This window comes from Triticum urartu, chromosome 2 (assembly GCF_003073215.2).
Source record: "Triticum urartu cultivar G1812 chromosome 2, Tu2.1, whole genome shotgun sequence".
NCBI lineage: Eukaryota > Viridiplantae > Streptophyta > Magnoliopsida > Poales > Poaceae > Triticum > Triticum urartu.
In genome coordinates, this window is record NC_053023.1 from 744657002 (window position 1) to 744674204 (window position 17203).

Sequence of the window (17203 nt, forward strand, 5' to 3'; positions counted from 1 at the left end):
GCACAAAGAGTTGTTCCTGTGGCACCTACACCAATTGAAGTGGAAGCTTATGATAGTGATCATGAAACTTCAGATCAAGTCACTACCAAACCTCGTAGGATGACAAGGATGCGTACTACTTCAGAGTGGTACGTAGTCCTGTCTTGGAAGTCATGTTGCTAGACAACAACGAACCTACGAGCTATGGAGAAGCGATGGTGGGCCCGGATTCCGATAAATGGCTCGAGGCCATAAAATCCGAGGTAGGATCCATGTATGAAAACAAAGTGTAGACTTTGGCAGAATGGCTCGATGGTCGTAAGGCTGTTGAGTACAGATGGATTTTAAAAGGAAGACGGACAATGATGGTAAATGTCACCATTAAGAAAGCTCGACTTGTCGTTAAGATGTTTTCTAACAAGTTCAAGGAGTTGACTACGGTGAGATTTTCTCACTCGTAGCGATGCTAAGAGTCTGTTAGAATTATGTTAGCGATCACTGCATTATTTATGAAATCTTGCAGATAGGATGTCAAAACATTGTTTCCTCGACGATTTTCTTGAGGAAAGGTTGTATGTGATACAACCGGAAGGTTTTGTCAATCCTGAAAGATGCTAATAAGTATGCAAAGCTCCAGCAATCCTTCTGAGGACTGGAGTAAGCATCTCGGAATTGGAATGAATGCTTTGATGATGATCAAAGATTTTGGGTTTATACAAAGTTTATGAGAAACTTGTATTTCCAAAGAAGTGAGTGGGAGCACTATAGAATTTCTGATGAGTATATGTTGTTGACATATTGTTGATCAGAAATGACGTAGAATTTCTGGAAAGCATATAGGGTTATTTGGAAAGTGATTTTTCAATGGAAAGCCTGGATTAAGCTACTTGAACATTGAGCATCAAGATCTATAAGGATAGATCAAAACGCTTAATGGTACTTTCAAATGAGCACATACCTTGACATGATCTTGAAGGTGTTCAAGATGGATCAGTCAAAGAAGGAGTTCTTGCCTGAGTTGTAAGGTATGAAGTTAAGACTTAAAGCTCGACCACGGCAGAATAGAGAGAAAGGACGAAGGTCGTCCCCTATGCTTAAGACGTAGGCTCTTCAGTATGCTATGCTGTGTACCGCACCTGAAGTGTGCCTTGCCATAAGTCAGTCAAGGGGTACAAGAGTGATCCAAGAATGGATCACAAGACAGCGGTCAAAGTTATCCTTAGTAGCTAGTGGACTAAGGAATTTTCTCGATTATGGAAGTGGTAAAAGAGTTCGTCGTAAAGGGTTACGTCGATGCAAGCTTAACACCTATCCGGATAGCTCTGAGTAGAGATACCGGATGCATATAATGGAGCAACAATTTAGAATAGCTCCAAGTAGAACTGTTATTTGGAATAGCTCCAAATAGAGCGTGGTAGCTACATCTAGGAGATGACATAGAGATTTGTAAAGCACACACGGATCTGAAAGGTTCGGACCCGTTGACTAAAACCTCTCTCACAAGCAACATGATCAAACCTAAAACTCATTGAGTGTTAATCACATAGTGATGTGAACTAGACTACTGACTCTAGTAAACTCTTGGGTGTTAGTTACATGGCGATGTGACCTGTGAGTGTTAATCACATGGCGATGTGAACTAGATTATTGACTCTAGTGCAAGTGGGAGACTGTTGGAAATATGCCCTATAGGCAATAATAAATTGGTTATTATTATATTTCCTTGTTCATGATAATCGTTTATTATCCATGCTAGAATTGTATTGATAGGAAACTCAGATACATGTGTGGATACATAGACAACACCATGTCCCTAGTAAGCCTCTAGTTGACTAGCTCGTTGATCAATAGATGGTTACGGTTTCCTGACCATGGACATTGGATGTCGTTGATAACGGGATCACATCATTAGGAGAATGATGTGATGGACAAGACCCAATCCTAAGCATAGCACAAAGATCGTGTAGTTCGTTTGCTAAAGCTTTTCTAATGTCAAGTATCATTTCCTTAGACCATGAGATTGTGCAACTCCCGGATACCGTAGGAGTGCTTTGGGTGTGCCAAACGTCACAACGTAACTGGGTGGCTATAAAGGTACATTACAGGTATCTCCGATAGTGTCTGTTGGGTTGGCACGAATCGAGACTGGGATTTGTCACTCCGTGTAAGCGGAGAGGTATCTCTGGGCCCACTCGGTAGGACATCATCATATGCGCAATGTGACCAAGGATTTGTTCACGGGATGATGTGTTACGGAACGAGTAAAGAGACTTGCCGGTAACGAGATTGAACAAGGTATAGGGATACCGACGATCGAATCTCGGGCAAGCACAATACCGCTAGACAAAGGGAATTGTATACGGGATTGATTAAGTCCTTGACATCGTGGTTCATCCGATGAGATCATTGTGGAACTTGTGGGAGCCAACATGGGTATCCAGATCCCGCTGTTGGTTATTGACCGGAGAACGTCTCGGTCATGTCTGCATGTCTCCCGAACCCGTAAGGTCTACACACTTAAGGTTCGATGACGCTAGGGTTATAAAGGAAGCTTGTATGTGGTTACCGAATGTTGTCCGGACTCCCGGATGAGATCCCGGACGTCACGAGGAGTTCCGGAATGGTCCAGAGGTAAAGATTTATATATAGGAAGTCCTATTTCGGCCATCGGGACAAGTTTCGGGGTCATCGGTATTGTACCGGGACCACCGGAAGGGTCCCGAGGGTCCACCGGGTGGGGCCACCTATCCCGGAGGGTCCCATGGGCTGAAGTGGGAAGGGATCCAGCCCAAAGTGGGCTGGGGCGCCACTTCCCCTAGGGCCCATGCGCCTAGGGTGGAAGGGGAACCCTAAGGAAGAGTCCCAAGGAGGGAAGGCACCTCCTAAGTGCCTTGGGGGGGGAGGGAAACCTCCCCTGGCCGCCGCCCCCTAGGAGATTGGATCTCCTAGGGCTGGCGCACCCCCCCTTGGGCTCCCTATATATAGTGAGGGTAGGAGGGCCTCTTGAGATACCCCTTATGCCTTTGGTGTAGCCCTCTCCTCTCCCAAGTCCTTCTCCTCTTCTGCGGTGCTTGGCGAAGCCCTGCAGGATTGCCACGCTCCTCCATCACCACCACGCCGTTGTTCTGCTGTTGGATGGAGTCTTCCTCAACCTCTCCCTCTCTCCTTGCTGGATCAAGGCATGGGAGACGTCACCGGGCTGTACGTGTGTTGAACGCGGAGGTGCCGTCCGTTCGGCACTAGGATCATCGGTGATCTGAATCACGACGAGTACGACTCCATCAACCCCGTTCACTTGAACACTTCCGCTTAGCGATCTACAAGGGTACGTAGATGCACTCTCCTTCCCCTCGTTGCTGGTCTCTTCATAGATAGATCTTGGTGACACGTAGGAAAATTTTGAATTTCTGCTACGTTCCCCAACAGTACTAGGGGGCAGCAATCAGAAGCGCAGCCCACGATTAGGAGACAGGTTCATCTGCATGCTCCAACTTAATGAAGCAGGAGTTCCACACATGTTTTATGCTATTTTACCTGAGAGAGAAGAGCAGGAGTGATTAGCTAGCTAGAAATGAGTTATGATGATTAAATAGCTAGTGTTGATGGTGATTACCTAGCTAGAATGAGTTTGAAGATGATGATGTGTGCTACACTATGACTATGATGATTAAATAGCTACTGTTGGTGGTAATGACTATGATAATGATTAAATAGCTTGTGTTGGCGGATTAGATTCAAGTGGAGGCAACATGTGGTGCACATCGAAAGTACTACTAGTCCAAACTATAGATCAAGTTCGGATTAGTAGTATACTTTTGACATGCACCACATGTTCCCTCCACTTGAACCTAATCCACCTTCATAATTGGTATTGTACCAAAATTTGTATAACGGCGTATAAATACACTAAAAATTAAAAAATGAGAAAAAGAATACTAGTAGCGATGGTGAGTAAACACGCTACTACTAGATATATTAGCAGTAGCGCTGGAGTGGACAAACGCTGCTGCTATATGTCTTAGCAGCAGCGTGTGTAGCACGCGCTACTGCTAAGGAATAGTTGTAGCGCCTTATCAGTAGCGCGTCCTCCCGCGCTACTGATAGGCCAAATTCCTGCACTACTGCTAGGGTTTTCCCTAGTAGTGTTCCCCTCTCCGGCTGTGGAGAGGAACAGCGTGTGCTCCAGTCCAATGTGTCATCGACCAGCTGGCGCCCTCTCCTCTAGTGCGATGGCGTGCTCCAGTCCAGTGTGCCGCCGGCTGGCCGGCGCCCTCTCCTCTCGCGCGATGGCGTGCTCCAGTCCAGTACGCCCCTAGTCGTCTGACGTCCTCTTCTCTCACGTGATGGCGTGCTCCAGTCCAGTTCGCCCTCGGCCGGCTGGCATGCTATCCTCTCGCGGGATGGAATTGGAGGCAATTGCACTTCCATCACCCACCACGCTATAGCAACGAGCGGGGAGATTTATCTAGGAGAAGCATAGCAATGAGCGGGGAGAGTGTGTCCACGTACCCTCGTAGACCGAAAGCGGAAGCGTTTAGTAACGTGGTTGATGTAGTCGAACGTCTTCACGATCCAACCGATCCAAGCACCGAACGTACGGCACCTCCGTGTTCAGCACACGTTCAGCACGATGACGTCCCTCGGTCCCTCGAGCTCTTGATCCAGTTGACGACGAGGTAGAGTTCCGTCAGCACGACGGCGTGGCGACGGTGTTGATGATGTGATTCGCGCAGGGCTTCGCCTAAGCACTGCGACAATATGACCTGAGGTGTGTAACAGTGGAGGGGGGCACCGCACATGGCTAAAACAATTGTCAACATGTGTGTTCTTGGGTGCCCCCTTCCCCCGTATATAAATGAGCAAGGGGACAGACCGACCGACCCCTATAGGGCGCGCCCAAGGGGGAATCCTACTCCTACTAGGAGTAGGAACCCCCCTTTCCTAGTCCAACTAGGAGAAGAAGGAAAGGAGGGAGAAGAGAAGGAAGGAGGGGGCGCCGCCCCTCTCCCTAGTCCAATTCGGACTAGGCCCATGGGGGGCGCACGGCTAGCCCTTGGCTGCCTTCCTCTCTCTCCCCTAAAGCCCAATAAGGCCCATTACTTCTTCGATGGTTGCGATAAACCTTCCGGCACTCCGATATATATCCGATGTCCGAATAATATCGTCCAATATATCATTATTTATGTCTCGACCATTTCGAGACTCCTCGTCATGTCCGTGATCTCATCCGGGACTCCGAACAAACTTCAGTCATCAAAAACACATAACTCATAATACAAATCATCATCGAACATTAAGCGTGCGGACCCTACGGGTTCGAGAACTATGTAGACATGACCGAGACATATCTCTAGTCAATAATCAATAGCGGAACCTGGATGCTCATATTGGCTCCTACATATTCCACAAAGATCTTTATCGGTCAAATCGCATAACAACATACGTTGTTCCCTTTGTCATCGGTATGTTACTTGCTCGAGATTCGATCGTCGGTATCATCATACCTAATTCAATCTCGTTACCGACAAGTCTCTTTACTCGTTCCGTAATGCATTATCTCGTGACTAACTCACTAGTCATTTGCTTGCAAGGCTTATTATGACGTGTATTACCGAGAGGGCCCAGAGATACCTCTCCGACACTCGGAGTGACAAATTCTATTGTTTATCTATGCTAACACCACAAACACCTTCGAGACACCTGTATAGCATCTTTATAATCACCCAGTTACATTGTGACGTTTGATAGCACACAAGGTGTTCCTCCGGTATTCGGGAGTTGCATAATCTCATAGTCAGAGGAACATGTATAAGTCATGAAGAAAGCAATAAAAATAAAACTAAATGATCATTATGCTAAGCTAATGGATGGGTCATGTCCATCACATCATTCTCCTAATGATGTGATCTCATTCATCAAATGACAACACATGTCTATGGTCAGGAAACATAACCATCTTTGATCAACAAGCTAGTCAAGTAGAGGCATACTAGGGACACTCTTCTTTGTCTATGTATCCACACATGTGTCAAGTTTCCTATTAATACAATTCTAGCATGAATAATAAACATTTATCATGATATAAGGAAATATAAATAACAACTTATTATTGCCTCTAGGGCATATTTCCTTCAGTCTACCACTTGCACTAGAGTCAATAATCTAGTTCACATCGCCATGTGATTTAACACCGAAGTTCACATCGTCATGTGATTAACACCCATAGTTCACATCGCCATGTGACCAACATCCAAAGGGTTTACTAGAGTCAATAATCTAGTTCACATCGCCATGTGATTAACACCCAAAGAGTACTAAGGTGTGATCATGTTTTGCTCGGTGAGAGAAGTTTAGTCAACGGGTCTGTCACATTCAGATCCGTATGTATTTCGCAAATTTCTATGTCTACAATGCTCTGCATGGAGCTACTCTAGCCAATTGCTCCCACTTTCAATACGCATCCAGATTGATACTTAGAGTCATTTGGATTAGTGTCAAAAGCTTGCATCAGCATAACTCTTTACGACGAACTCTTTATCACCTCCATAATCGAGAAACATTTCCTTAGTCCTCCAGTTACTAAGGATAATTTTGACCATTGTCGAGTGATCTAATCCTGGATCACTATTGTACCTCCTTGCCAAACTCATGGCAAGGTACACAACAAGGCATACTTTATAGAACCTTTGGCTGAGGCATAGCGAATGACTTTCATTCTCTCTCTATTTTTCTGGTGCGGAACGTACTCTGGTTGACCTACGAGGTTCAGTAGCAACTTGATCTGAAGTTTCATGATCATCATCATTAACTTCCTCACTAATTGGTGTAGGCATCACTGGAACTGATTTCTGTGATGAACTACTTTCTAATTGTGGATAAGGTACAATTACCTCATCAAGTTCTACTTTCCCCCCACTCACTTCTTTCGAGAGAAACTCCTTCTCTACAAAGGATCCATTCTTAGCAACGAATATCTTGCCTTCGGATCTGGGATAGAAGGTGTACACAACAGTCTCCTTTGGGTATCCTATGAAGACGCATTTCTCCGATTTGGGTTTGAGCTTATCAAGCTGAAGCTTTTTCACATAAGCATCGTAACCCCAAACTTTAAGAAACGACAGCTTAGGTTTCTTGCCAAACCACAGTTCATATGGTGTCGTCTCAACGGATTTAGATGGTGCCCTATTTAACGTGAATGCAGTTGTCTCTAATGCATAACCCCAAAACGATAGTGGTAAATTGGTAAGAGACATCATAGATCGCACCATATCTAATAAAGTACGGTTACGATGTTCGGACACACCATTACGCTGTGGTGTTCCAGGTAGTTGTGAAACTATTCCACATTGTTTTAAATGAAGACCAAACTCGTAACTCAAATATTTGCCTCCGTGATCAGATCGTAGAAACTTTATTTTCTTGTCACAATGATTTTCCACTTCACTCTGAAATTCTTTGAACTTTTCAAATGTTTCAGACTTGTGTTTCATCAAGTAGATATACCCATATCTGGTCAAATCATCTGTGAAGGTCAGAAAATAATGATACCTGCCGCGATCCTCAACACTCATCGGACCATATACATCAGTATGTATTATTTCCAACAAGTTTGTTGCTTGCTCCATTGTTCCGGAGAACGGAGTTTTAGTCATCTTGCCCATGAGGCATGGTTCGCAAGCACCAAGTGATTCATAATCAAGTGATTCCAAAAGTCCATCAACATGGAGTTTCTTCATGCATTTTACACCAATATGACTTAAACGGCAATGCCACAAATAAGTTGCACTATCATTATTAACTTTGCATCTTTTGGCTTCAATATTATGAATATGTATACCACTACGATCGAGATCCAACAAACTATTTTCATTGGGTGTATGACCATCGAAGGTTTTATTCATGTAAACAGAACAACAATTATTCTATGACTTTAAATGAATAACCGTATTGCAATAAACATGATCAAATCATATTCATGCTCAACGCAAACGCCAAATAACATTTATTTAGGTTCTACACTAATCTCGAAAGTATAGGGAGTGTGCGATGATGATCATATCAATCCTGGAACCACTTCCAACACACATCGTCACTTCACCCTTAACTAGTCTCTGTTCATTCTGCATCTCCCGTCTCAAGTTACTAATTTTAGCAACTGAACCGGTATCAAATACCCAGGGGTTGCTATGAACACCAGTAAAGTACACATCAATAATCTATATATCGAATATACCTTTGTTCACTTTTGCCATCCTTCTTTTCCGCCAAATATTTGGGGTAGTTCCGCTTCTAATGACCATTCCCTTTGCAGTAGAAGCACTCAGTTTCAGGATTAGGTCTAGCTTTGGGCTTCTTCATGGGAGTGACAACTTTCTTGCCATTCTTCTTGAGGTTCCCTTTCTTCCCCTTGCCCTTTTCTTGAAACTAGTGATCTTGTTTACCATCAACAATTGACTCTCTTTCTTGATTTCTACCTTCGTTGATTTCAGCATCACGAAGAGCTCGGGAATCGTTTTCGTCATCCCTTCCATATAATAGTTCATCACAAAGTTCCAGTAACTTGGTGATAGTGACTAGAGAATTCTGTCAATCACTATCTTATCTGGAAGACTAACTCCCACTTGATTCAAGCGATTGTAGTACTCAGACATTCTGAGCACATGCTCATTGGTTGAGCTATTCTCCTCCATCTTGTAGGCAAAGTACTTGTCAGAGGTCTCATACCTCTCGACGCGAGCATGAGTCTGAAATACTATTTTCAACTCTTGGAACATCTCATATGCTCCGTGGCGTTCAAAACATTTTTGACGTCCTGGTTCTAAGCCGTAAAGCATGGTGCACTAAACTATTAAGTAGACATCATATTGAGATTTGCCAAACGTTCATAACGTTTGCATCTGCACCTGCAATTGGTCTGTCACCTAGCGGTGCATCAAGGATATAATACTTCTATGCAGCAATGAGGATAATCCTCAGATCATGGACCTAGTCCACATTATTGCTACTAACTTCTTTCAACTTAGTTTTCTCTAGGAACATATAAAAAACATAGGGGAGCTACAACGCGAGCTATTAATCTACAACATAATTTGCAAATACTATCAGGACTAAGTTCATGATAAATTAAAGTTAAATTAATCATATTACTAAAGAACTCCCACTTAGATAGACATCCCTCTAGTCATCTAAATGATCACATGATCCAAATCAACTAAACCATGTCCGATCATCATGTGAGATGGAGTAGTTTTCAATGGTGAACATCTTATGTTGATCATATCTACTATATGATTCACGCTCGACCTTTCGGTCTCCAGTGTTCCGAGGCCATGTCTGTACATGCTAGGCTCGTCAAGTTTAACCCGAGTATTCCGCATGTGCAAAACTTGCACCCGTTGTATGTGAACGTAGAGCCTATCACACCCGATCATCACGTGGTGTCTCAGCACGAAGAACTTTTGCAACAGTGCATACTCAGGGGGAACACTTATACCTTGAAATTTTAGTAAGGGGTCATCTTATAATGCTACCGCCGTACTAAGCAAAATAAGATGCATAAAAAGGTAAACATCACATGCAATCAAAATATGTGACATGATATGGCCATCATCATCTTGTGCTTTTGATCTCCATCTCCAAAGCAACGTCATGATCTTCATCGTCACCGGTCTTGACACCATGATCTTCATCGTAGCGTCGTGGTTGTCTCGCCAACTATTGCTTCTACTACTATCGCTAACTCATACTGATAAAGTAAAGCAATTACATGGCGTTTGCAATTCATACAATAAAGAGACAACCATAAGGCTCCTGCGAGTTGCTGATAATTTACAAAACATGATCATCTTATACAATAACGTATAACTCATCACGTCTTGACCATATTGATACGTCTCCAACGTATCTATAATTTTTGATTGCTCCATGCTATATTATCTACTGTTTTGGACCATATTGGGCTTTATTATTCACTTTTATATTACTTTTGGGACTAACCTATTAACCGGAGGCCCAACCCAGAATTGCTGTTTTTTGCCTATTTTAGTGTTTTGAAGAAACAAAATATCAAACGGAGTCCAAACGGAATGAAACCTTCGGGAACGTGATTTTCTCACCGAACGTGATCCAGGAGACTTGGACCCTACGCCAGGGAAGCTTCGAGGAGGCCATGAGGGTGGAGGGTGCGCCCACCCCCTGGGGCGCGCCCCCTGCCTCGTGGCCCCCCTGAAGCTCCACCGACATACTTCTTCCTCCTATATATACCTACGTACCCCCAAACGACCAAGTACGGAGCCAAAACCCTAATTCCACCGCCGCAACCTTCTGTATCCATGAGATCCCATCTTGGGGCCTTTTCCGGAGCTCCGCCGGAGGGGGCAATTGATCACGGAGGGCTTCTACATCATCCTAGCCCCTCCGATGAAGTGTGAGTAGTTTACCTCAGACCTTCGGGTCCATAGTTATTAGCTAGATGGCTTCTTCTCTCTTTTTGGATCTCAATACAATGTTCTCCCCCTCTCTCGTGGAGATCTATTCGATGTAATCTTCTTTTTGCGGTGTGTTTGTTGAGACCGATGAATTGTGGGTTTATGATCAAGATTATCTATGAACAATATTTGATTCTTCTCTGAAACCTTTTATGTATGATTGGTTATCTTTGCAAGTCTCTTCGATTTATCAGTTTGGTTTGGACAACTAGATTGGTTCTTCTTGCAACGGGAGAAGTGCTTAGCTTTGGGTTCAATCTTGCGGTGTCCTTTCCTAATGATAGTAGGGGCAGCAAGGCACGTATTGTATTGTTGCCATCGAGGATAACAAGATGGGGGTTTTATCATATTGCATGAATTTATCCCTCTATACATCATGTCATCTTGCTTAAGGCGTTACTCTGTTTTATAACTTAATACTCTAGATGCATGCTGGATAGCGGTCGATGAGTGGAGTAATAGTAGTAGATGCAGAATCGTTTCGGTCTACTTGTCTCAGATGTGATGCCTATATACATGATCATACCTAGATACTCTCATAACTATGCTCAATTCTGTCAATTGCTCAACAGTAATTTGTCCACCCACCGTTGAATACTTATGCTCATGAGAGAAGCCACTAGTGAAACCTATGGCCCCCGGGTCTATTCTCATCATATCAATCTATCATCACTTTATTATTGCTTTGCTTTTTATTTTGCCTTTTATTTTACCTTGCATCCCTATACCAAAAATACCAAAAATATTATCTGTCATCTCTATCAGTTTTAATCTTTGCAAGTGGCCATGAAGGGGTTGACAACCCCTTTATCGCGTTGGTTGCGAGGAGTTTGTTATTTGTGTAGGTACGAGGGACTCGCGCGTAGTCTCCTACTGGATTGATACCTTGGTTCTCAAAAACTGAGGGAAATACTTACGCTACTTTGCTGCATCATCCTCTCCTCTTCGGGGAAATCCAACGCAGTGCTCAAGAGGTAGCAAGAAGAATTTCTGGCGCCGTTGCCGGGCATATCTACGCAAAAAGTCAACATACCAAGTACCCATCAGCATCTCATCTCCCGCATTACATTATTTGCCATTTGCATCTAGTTTTCCTCTCCCCCACTTCACCCTTGCCGTTTTATTCGCCCTCTCTCTTTGCCGTTTACTTCTTTCCCTTGCTCCTTGCATTTTCTACCGCTATGTCTGAAAACAGAGAAACCATTGTTGATATGGAAAACAATAATAATATGGGAAGTTCTGATGATCTCATTGAAGAACCCCCTATCCTGCATACCAAGAAAATCCGCATCGGTAGTGGTAATATCATTGGAAAAGGGGTTATTCAAGACTTCTTTACTTGGGCCGGTGCTTTTCCTTCTATGGGCGGTTCTATTCTTCATAGAACTAGTAGTCTAGCGGACGCTATTGCACTAGTGCAGAACCGGGCAATAGCACCGGTTCGTAAGTCCCTTTAGTGCCGGTTCCGTAACCGACACTAAAGTGTGGGCACTAAAGCCCCCCTCCCTTTAGTACCGGTTCAGCACGAACCGGTGCTAAAGGGCAACCACGTGGCACGAGCCAGCTCCGGGGGCCGGGAGCCCTTTCACTAGTAGAAAAAGGGTCAAACGTGAAGCACATTAGTGCCGGTTTGTATTTGAGCCGGCACTAATGTATACATTAGTGCCGGTTCCAACGGCTAGCCGGGGCGCTTTCATTAGTACCGGTTCGTGGCGAACCTTTAGCACCGGTTCGTGCCATGAACCGGTACTAATGAGAGTGGTGGCAGGATGTTGTCAGACTGGGGCCCCTCCAGCCCCTTTAGTACCGGTTCTTGGCACAAACCAGTAATAAAGGTCATCCTACATAAACCCTTCGTCCACCCGAGCTCGCTCTGTTCTTCCCCTTTCCCCTCTCCTCTCTGTTCTTCCCCTCTTCCTCTCGAGCTCATCACACATTTTGCCCAAAATTTGTCAAGATTTGAAGGCCCCTATCCATTCAAATGATCACAAAGGTTAGCAACTTTGTCCTTTCATCTCTCATTGCTAGATTAGCTCTTGCAATGCTTTATATAGTGATTAATTTGTGAGTTTAGTAATTTGGGAGGATATATATATATATATGTGTGTGTGCTAGTATTTGATTTATATGCAATTTTTTCTAGGAGGTATGTGAACCGGAAATTCTAACCGACCCTATTGTCGAGAGGTTAAATTTAGTTGAAAGAGAAAACGAGTACTTGAAAGAAAAATGGAAAAGAATTGAGGGGGAGAAGATGGAATTGGAGTTGCATGTTGCCGATGTCGTCGATGATCACAAGATCAAGATGGAGAAAATGCGCTTGAAGATTAGAAAGATTAGAAAATATGCCATCGATAGTGAGGCTTGGTATCATTATGCTGTTGGATCCATTGTTACCTTAGTTGCGATCTTGATCGTATTTGTTGTTGCATTTAAATGCTTTAGCTAGAGAGTTATTTGTTTGTTGCATTTAAGTGTTGTATGAACTTGTATTAATTTGGTCTATTCGGTGTTGTGTAATGAAGATGAGCCGGCAATGGATGTACGATGACCGATGCTCTCCCCAGTTCGTTGAGGGCGTGCATATTTTTCTGCTTGCGGCTGAGGCAAACAAGCGGGCGGATGATTTTATGCCTTGTCCATGTGCTGTCTGTAAGAATGGTCAAAATTACTCTAAGACAAGAACCATTCACGTCCACCTGTTTAAGTCCGGTTTCGTGCCCCACTATAATGTTTGGACCAAGCACGGAGAAAGAGGGGTTATGATGGAAGACAATGAAGAAGAAGAGGACGACGACAGCTATCCTGGCCATGGGTTCCCTGAATACGATGATACAACAATGGGGGAAGAAGCTAAGCCGGTAATGCGGGAAGAAGCTGAGCCGGCAATGCGGGAAGAAGCTGAAGAAGAGGCATCAGATGAGCCCGTTGATGATCTAGGTCGGGCCATTGCCGATGCAAAGAGAAATTGCGCAAGTGATTTGGAGAAGAAGAAGTTGTAGCACATGTTAGAGGATCACAAAAAATTGTTGTACCCGAATTGCGTAGGTGACAAGAAAAAGCTGGGCACCACACTGGAATTGCTGCAATGGAAGGCAGAGAATGGTGTATCTGAAAGGGATTTGGAAAGTTGCTGGTAATGATAAAGGATATGCTTCCAAAGGACAACGAATTGCCCGATAGTACGTACGAAGCAAAGAAGGCTGTCTGCCCTCTAGGGTTAGAGGTGCAGAAGATACATGCATGCCCTAATGATTGCATCCTCCACTGCGGTGAGTACGAGGATTTGAACGCTTGCCCGGTATGCGGTGCATTGCACTATAAGATCAGCCGCGATGACCCTGGTGATGTCGAGGGCGAGCGCCCCAGGAAGAAGATTCCTGCCAAGGTGATGTGGTATGCTCCTATAATACCACAGTTGAAACGTTTGTTCCAAAACAAAGAGCATGCCAAGGCGATGCGATGGCACAGAGAATACCGTAAGAAAGACGGAGAGTTGAGAGTACCCGCTGACGGGTCGCAGTGGAGAAAAATCGAAAGAAAGTACGGGAAGGAGTTTGCAGATGACGCAAGGAGCGTATGGTTTGGTCTAAGCGCAGATGGCATTAATCCTTTTGGGGAGCAGAGCAGCAACCATAGCACCTGGCCTGTGACTCTATGTTTGTATAACCTTCCTCCTTGGTTGTGCATGAAGCGGAAGTTCATTATGATGCCAGTGCTCATCCAAGGCCCTAAGCAACCCGGCAACGACATTGATGTGTACCTAAGGCCATTAGTTGAAGAACTCTTACAACTGCGGAATGGAACAGGTGTACGTGCGTGGGATGAGCACATGGGGGAAGAATTTGACCTAAAGGCGTTGCTGTTCGTGACCATCAATGATTGGCCTGCTCTCAGTTCTACAAATAATATGTATGGACGGACATTCTCTCACTGAAGCACACTACACAGTTCTACAGAATTCCGCCTTGGTGGCTCTGTATATGGATGAACACAAGAATTTGCTACGCTCCAAACACCCAGAGCGGTCTGATGACTGGATTACACGTGAACAAACCAGGAGTTTCGCCAGCTGGTTGCAAGCACGTACCATGCATGACACCTCTATTGAAGATGACCTTTACTTGCTGTCCTAGTTACCATCTTCGAATATAATGACTTTCAAAGGGTACGAGATAAATGGTAATACATTTTACCCGATCTCCCAAGATAAGAAGAGCACCAACCAAAACAGTGGTGTCCGCTTTGATGCAGAAACCAAGACGGGAAAGGAAACATATTATGGTTATATACAGGACATATGGGAACTTGACTATCGACGTGGTTTGAAGGTCCCTTTGTTTTGGTGCAAATGGGTCAATATGACACGAGGCGGGGTAACGGAAGACCCGCAGTACGGAATGACAACAGTGGATCTCAACAATCTTGCGTATGCAGACGAACCATTCATCCTAGCCAATGATGTGGCACAGGTTTTCTATGTGAAGGACATGCCTACCAAGCCAAGAAAAAGAAAAGATAAGGAAGCGAATGCATCGTACGATGAGCCAAAGCGGCACATAGTTCTTTCTGGGAAGAGAAACATCGTGGGAGTGGATGACAAGACAGACAAGTCAGAAGATTATGAAAAGTTTGATGAAATTGCTCCATTCACAGTGAATATTGACCCGAGCATCCCGTTAAATGATGAAGATTTTCCATGGCTACGACGCAAAGGGACACACGCGAAGAAAAAGTTTCACACCCAAAGATCTGGGATGTGATCGGCTTAACTATCATCACTTTCTTCTGTGTTTCACACCCAGGAGGGAATCTCTGTAATAGTTAGCGTAGCTAGTTATGTGTTTTGGCATTTGAAACGCGAAGAAATTTTATGTGCAAGCAAATTCTTTCATGCATTTACTGATTTTTTCAGCTAAATGACCCTGAAATTGAAAGGCATTTCAAATGAACTCAGAAAAGGTTGAAAGTTGGCATGGTATCATAATTTCACCCACATAGCATGTGCAAAAAATTAGAGAGGGTTACCGCAAAAATTGGATGCACTTCGTGTACAAAATGGACAATCTGTTTCGAAGTATCAGGGTTTCGGACGAAAACTCATCCTTACAAAGGCATTTCATTTTTTAAATAACCTAAGCATTACCAAATTGAATATAATGATAAAACACACTAATATTAAACATAAGAAAAAAGAATCACTGAAAAATCTATTTTCAAAGTTAAGTTATTCAAAAAATAAATAAAGCAAAAAAATAAGAAAAAAAGCCCACCTACTGGGCCACAACGGCCTGCATACGACTAGAAACCCAAATTCAAGTTGGGCCAGGATGCAGGCCCGCTAGCCCAGTAGGCCCAACAGGGCATCGCAGAAGAGGTAGGCCTAGAAGGCCTGCTTAAGAGAGGAGCTCGAGACAGCAGTGACGGCGGGGCTTATAAGCAGGTGCGAGTGCCCCTCGGCTAGCGAGGTGGGACTAAAGTTTTGTGCCCCTCGCCTGGCAGCGCACACCCTTTAGTACCAGGTCATGGCACCAACCGGTACTAAAGGGGGGCCTTTAGTACCGGTTGGAGCCACCAACCGGTACTAAAGGGGGTCGCTTCCCGCCGCTTGGGCTAGCCAAAACAGACCTTTAGTACCGGTTGGTGGCTCCAACCGGTACTAAAGGTGGGTTCTATATAAGAAAACACTTCAAAATTTCGTCAGTTTCTCATCTCTCCCTCTGCTTCTTCTCCTCTGCACCGTCGCCCGCCGCCCCCGCCGTCTCCATATCCCTCGTCGCTGCCCCGGCCCGTCGCCGCCCCGTCCCCGTCGTCGCCGCCCCGTCGTCCCGTCCCCGTCGTCCCCGTCATCCCCGTCGTCACCGCCGCCCCGTCCCGGCTGCGTCGTCACCGTCCCCGTCGTCGTCGCCGCCCCGGCCCGTACGTCCCCGTCCCCGCCGTCGCCGCCCCGGCGTCGCCGTCCCCGTCGCCGCGCGCCCCCCGTCGCCTCTCGCCTCGCCGGCCGGTGAGTGCGCGCACACACACACATTTTTAGTTATAGATTTGTCTGTTTTTTTAGAAATTGTTAGACATTTTTCTGTTTTTAGAAATAGTTAGAAATGTTAGAATTGTTAGAATAGTTAGAAATGTTAGAATTGTTAGAAATGTTAGAATTGTTAGAATTTTTTCTGTTTTTTAGTTATAGAAATAGTTATAAAAAAGTTAGAATTGTTAGAAATTTTTCTGTTTTTTAGTTATAGAAATAGTTATAAAAAAGTTAGAATTGTTAGAAATTTTTCTGTTTTTTAGTTATAGAAATAGTTATAAAAAAGTTAGAAATTTTTCTTTTTTTTAGTTATAGAAATATTAGAAATGTTATAGAAATGTTAGTTATATATAGCATTGTTACAAATGTTATAGAAATGTTAGAAATTTTAGTTATCAAAATCCAATCATTAAAAAAATGTTACTTTTTGCGGGCATATAGCTAGTATTTGTTGTCGACGATGCCCGGCCCGCATCCTCGCCGTCGACACGTCCGCGGCGACGTCTAGCTGACCCATGTCCGGGACTGGGCTCCGCCGGGCTGGCACTGGGAGGTGCTGCCTGGAGGGGCGCGCCGCTTGATGAGGAACCCGGCCCCGGGTCCCGTCGTCGACCCTGATCTCGTTTGGTGGCGTTCGCGTGGGCCAGTTTCGGTGCGGAGGGAGCCGGCCCCGCCGGAGGTGGTACGTCGTCGTGTCAGGGAGGAGGACGAG